A 6,000-nucleotide genomic window follows, 5' to 3' on the forward strand; every position below is an offset into this window, starting at 1 on the left:
CTTCAGCGGATTGAGGGGTAAACCCGGGAAATAACACCGACGCATCAGAATGCGGTTGACTGTGACGTTGGCAAATGGGTCATAATCAAAGAGTGTTGATTCATCAGTGAGGGCATTCACAGCTTGAAATCCCCACATTTCACTGTCGTCCTCCTCAATGGCTTGGGAGGCTATTCCCTTTTTCATGACGGCTTTGATCGGGGAAGCAGAAATCGTGATCGCTTTCCCGTTGAAGGGGACCCTGATTTTCTGATGAAGGTTAGAAGTAACCGCTTTGACGACGTGAATCCAGGGACGTCCTAGAAGCATATTGAAGGAGGCGTCAATGTCGACTACCTGAAAACTGGTTTGCTTTTCCAGTGGTCCGGTTGCGACGGTTAGAGTGATAAGCCCTGCGACCTTACGACGAGTGACGTCATAAGCGCGTACTCCTTGATTGGTTGGGACCAAATCAGCTTCTTTGATACCCAGTTTGTGAGCCATTTTGAGGGGAATCACATTAACCGTAGATCCGTCATCCACAAGATAAATAGTCACATTCTTTTTGAGGCACTGTACTGTGATGTATAGTGCCAGGTTGTGGTTGGCTCCGAAGGGAGGGATATCTTCGTCAGAGAAGATAACCGGGTTGCTCAGATCAGGGACATCCCTTGTCATGTGTGCTACCACTTCTTCCGGGGAGGAGGTAGAGGGCACGGTCAGTTTTCCCAAGGCTTGTAGTAGAGCTTGTTGATGCTCAAAGGACGTGGCAATCAGTTGCCAAATTGAAATTTCGGCTTTTGCCTTCTATAGCTATTTGAGGATCGAATTCTCGGGAGCCTTGAGTTGAGTGTCCACGTCCGGGACAACCTGGTCGCTCGTTGTTGGAACGACTGTTGGGGTTTTGATAAGGGCGTCCGGACCGGTTATGCGTGCATTTTATAAAGGTATTTTGTACTTCATTTGCACGCATTTCTATGCATTTTGTGTGGTGTTTGGCTACAAATGTTCACCGAATAGTCTAATTTGGTTTATCTTATATTATTTGCAGGTATTAACCGAAAAGGAGCGTAATCAAGCCTAAAACATGTCCCTATGTATGCATTTAGGAGATGAGTTGAGTCGGAGCTTGGAAACTACTAATTGTGATGCGCAAAGAAGTAAGATAGCTAGGCGAGCAAAGGAAGAACTTCAAATTACTAGTTCCTACTTTGAAGAGCCATATCTCGAGTTATATAACTGATTTTCAGGTTATTCCAATTGAAGATGAAAGCTTGTCCTCCTATATTTCCAACGCCACCGGAAATGCCCTCTTTTCCCAAGTAACGAAGAAATGCCAGCCGTTTGAAGTTCAGTGCGCGAAGTATGTAGGAATTGTCCGCTGGAAAGTACTCGATCGAGTACAATTGTGTTCGATCGACTCCTTTTTCTACTCAATTGAATAATGCCTATTTAATAAGTGTTCGATCGAGTACCTAAAGTACTCGATCGAGAGGTTTTAGCTTGTATTTGTTCGATCGAGTGATATAAAGTTACTCGATCGAGTGATTAGCTTATATACTCGGGATTTTTAACCCGTGTTAGGTTTATTTTATGTGAATAATGACTTCCCTATATAAAGGAAGTCGGGATTAGGTCAAAAACTCTCTTTTCTCATACACTCTTCACTGTTAATCACTTTTTCTCTTCCCCTTTAATCTCTTGCTTTGCTATTGGATTGATCTTTACGCCGGATTGCTTTAGATTGTAATCACTTTTCTCTCTTTATCTTAATCTTTTTGTTTGTTTGCTTTAAATTCTTTCTTTCTCTCTTTAATATTTCTGCCCTAATTTAGTTTATGCTTAATCATCTTTATTCCATCATGCTTTTGATTAGTATGCTCATTATTATTATTGTTGACACCATTAGTAGTATGAGTAGCTAATTTCTTCTATATTAGAACTAGGGAATCCATGGTAGGATTGTGACGATGTAGCGAATAGACTAGATGTTTTACTTGGGAGAATCTATCCCATAGCAATATAACTGTACACCAATTTAGTTGAATGCATGCTCCTAAATTACATTAATCTGGTTAATTTCGTTCCTGGATCGGAAGATTGGAATGAACAGACTTGCTATGAACAGTAAACTACCCTAATGAGGACGGAAGTAAAGTTAGCGGAAATCTAGGATAGAAAGTGGACCGGAAGGACCTTTCCTGTATCCTTCTCACAGTAGATTGTTTAGGCTATTTGCAACTGAGTCGATAAACCGCCATGGTGAACCGAAGTCCTGACATACTCTCTTTTATTTGATCACTTCTATCATTTTCTTCCTATACTGCTCTTACTTTATTTCTCTTACCTTTTGACTTCCAGTAGTTTAGAAAATCAAATTTAAAAACCCCAATTGTGACTTAGATAGACGGATTACAGATAGATACCTTGCCTCCCTGTGGAGATCAACCCTACTTATCACTAGCTTCTGTTAGTTATATTTAGGTTTATTTTTGGTACAGAAACGACCGTATCAACCGGGTAAGATGACTGATCTCTTTCGCCTGTTTCACTTTCCCTGGGACTATATAGACATCCTCAACATCATCTCTCTAGATGCCATTGATTTCAGGATCTCGAGGGTACCTTGGAGGGTTATTCCTCGGTGGGCAGTTTTTGTGAGGAAATTTTTGCGAGGGTAGTTTTTATGAGGGAAATTTTTATGAGGTTGAATATTGTGGGGGTGATTATTGTGAGGGTGATTATCATGAGGTGCATGCCAAAATGGTCGCGGGAGCAATCCATCCTGGTGAGGGTAGTTTTGGGTGCCTGGGGGACCTTCCCTTGGGCGTGGCGTTGGAGGATTGAAAATCAGTCGGCGGTAAGCATCGTCAAGTCGGGTAATCCTTTCGGAGAGACTGGCTATAGCTTCCTCAACTTGTTGGAACATGGCAAGCATGGTTGCGGCACTGAACACAAATACCCCATCCGAGGCATCCCTCACCAAGGCATTCACCTCGTCATCAATTGGCAGGATGAGGTGTGAGCAGTCTAAGGTCGGCTCATAATCGGAGATAGCATGGATTCCCAAGGGTTTGTTTTGTTGTTTGGTTTAGTCGGTGGAGGCAAAGGCGATTCCTCTTTCTCGATCATGTCTTGGATGATGTGTTTGAGCTTGAAGCAGGTTTCCGTGTCATGCCCTTTCCCTTGGTGGTACTGACAGTAGGCATTAGGGTTCCAGAAGCGGGGTTTCTTAGCATCAGACGGATCTGGGGTGGGTCCGATCGGTTGCAACTTCCCTTGGTCCATAAGCCTTTTCAGGGCGCTTGCATAAGTTGACCCTATATTGGTGAACACTCTTTGGGGGCGCTCAGCTCTCTTGGCGGTTGGTTCAAGGAGGTTGACCTCATCAATCTTGTTCGTCTGACCATAGGGGCGAGATCCGGTTGATGTGGACCCCTGGTAGCCTCTACCGGTGGTTTTGGCTAGAACACCCTTTCGGAGGTCGTCTTCAATGCGTGTCTTAAGGATTTGTAGATCCTGGAACGTCTTGATGTTTTGGTATCTCAGTAAGTTGGCATACACCGGGCGGAGATTGTTGACAAAATTTTCCACCAAGGTTGACTTACTCGGTTTGCTGACCAACTGAGTGATTACCCTCCTCCAACGGGTTAAGAAATCGGTGAATCCCTCCTTGTTGTTTTGGGTTAGGACCTCAAGAGTACGAGTATTGGCTTGGATTTCGACATTGTCGGCATATTGCTTAGCAAATTCAACTGCGACCTCATCCCAGGTAGTGAGGTTCTTCGGGTCAAGGGAGTAGTACCATTGGCGAGGGATCGGTTCCAAGGATGATGGAAAGATCCGGGTGAAAAGTTCCTGTTTGGCCCCTTTTATAGCCATGTAGTCTTTTAAGGCTCGAATATGATTGAGAGGGTCCTCCACTCCCTTGAATTTGGGCACATCGGTCAAGTTAAAGTTGTCAGGTAGTTGATCCCCAACAGGTTTGAACCTTCGGTTGTTCTCGAGATGGATATTTTTACCCTTGGCTAGGAGTTGTTCTTCCAAGAGCTTGAGCCTTTTCTCAGTTTCAGTCAAGGGTGGAGTGTTGTGCTCTCCAGTTTCCTTGTTTTCCAGGGTGTCGATACGGGTCTCAACACGGTCCAGAGTGACCTTAAGAGCAGTGAGCAGGCTGGCTAGCTGAGCAGTTGTGACATCTCTGTTGACGTTGTTATTGGACGAAACTGAAGACGGGGCCATGGTTTTGAGGCAGAGAAAACGGCTCACATTATAACTCAATCCGACACGGTTAGAAAACTGAACGCAGACAACACAAAGGACAGGACAAAGATAAGACTCAACCAGACGAGGGTGACCGTGTGTGGTACCTCGGTGCTGACTCGATTTATGACGTGACGGTGTTGATCGAACCTTTGGCACGCGTCCAACGTAGCGGCGTGACGCCATTGAATGAGTCTCGTTATGAGACGACTCATAAGTAAACACCCATAAGTACGTTTGCTTCGACTCGATAGACACGAGGCGGAATTGGAATGGTGGACTGAAGTTTTCAAAAATACAAATTTTTAAAAAGATTCGTTTGTCACTTTATGGACGGCTTCCGAAGATAGGGATCTCCGCAAGTCGGTCAGTTGGAAAGGTTGTCTTAAGCTTTTTTGCAAAAGACGTGAGTTTGAGTCGACTCAGAAAACAATGTATTGTTTCCCAAGACGGTTTTTGAAATTCAAAATGTATGTTTTGAAAATCGGGTTTGAAATGCTTGAAAAGGTCTCGGGGACGGTGCATGGTCCTCGGGGTCCCGAAAGCGTCTCGAGAAAAGGGCGTGTGCTCCTCTCGGGTTTTGAAAGAGCCATTGTCGGCGCGAAACAGGTTAAAATCCGTGTCTTGACGCGGCGATTATAACGGCGTTTGAAATGGTTGTAGAATGCCGAGTTTGAAAATCGTCATTACGACGACCTAGAAAGGCGTGTTGAAGTGGTTATAAAAACCGGGTTTCAAAATCCTCATTACGACGGCCTAGAAAGGCGTGTTGAAATGGTTATAAAACCCGGGTTCAAAAATAGTTATTACGACGTCCTAGAAAGACGTGTTGAAATGGTTATAAAAACCGGGTTTGAAAATCGTCATTACGACGGCCTAAAAAGGCTTGTTGAAAAGCAACGGTCAGCGAAAGACCGAGGTTTGAAATTGCCATTATAATGGCGCAAAAAGGTGTTTTTTGAAAGTTTGAAAATAACACGGAAGGACTTATGATCATATAGCACATAAGCACTCACAGTTTCATTATTTTATGCATAATGCTGACACGGGTTTTGGCTTAGAGGGTGGGTTACACACCAAGCAATCAAACCCCGATTTGCGAGAGGGATACCAATCCAAACAAAATGTGTAAGGAGGGTGCCCTAGCCTCGTGCTCGAATGTAATGAAAGATCTTTGACGAAACAGAAATGAATATCGTCAATGGTATGCTTGAATCAATCGGGATGAGAAACACGGGGATGAGAAAACTCACGCCGACGAGACGAGCCAATTGGTCGAAAAGGGTTAGGTTGTGGGCCCGGACAAGGAACCCGACCGTGACCGTAATATCAATTAATGCATTCCAACCAAGACCTCATTCGAGTCTCACCATCTAGGGATCACAAAGACATAAGCGTCCTAGTTTTCCCCAGCAGAGTCGCCAATCTGTGGACATGGCCACCTACACGCCAAGCCAATCTGTGGACGTATAACAGTCTTTTGAAAGCCACGCTCGGTGGCGTAAAAATATGCTTTCGACCGGATCGTTTTAGATCGGTTTGTTTCGTCTCGGCAAGGGTCTCGAAACGATTAGAGATGTTCGGAGTCGCCACCAAGCATTTGTGGGATGCTTGAATCCCGTTCGAATCCACTTTATACCTCGGTCAAACAAAGCACAAAGCAGTGTTTGACATAGGTACTAAAGATAAGGAATCGTCCCTCTTTAGCATCCTATCTCTAGAATGACTCTCGTACGCCCTGGATAAGGTCGTCCACTATCC

The sequence above is a fragment of the Silene latifolia genome, chromosome Y (assembly GCF_048544455.1).
Source record: "Silene latifolia isolate original U9 population chromosome Y, ASM4854445v1, whole genome shotgun sequence".
Lineage (NCBI taxonomy): Eukaryota > Viridiplantae > Streptophyta > Magnoliopsida > Caryophyllales > Caryophyllaceae > Silene > Silene latifolia.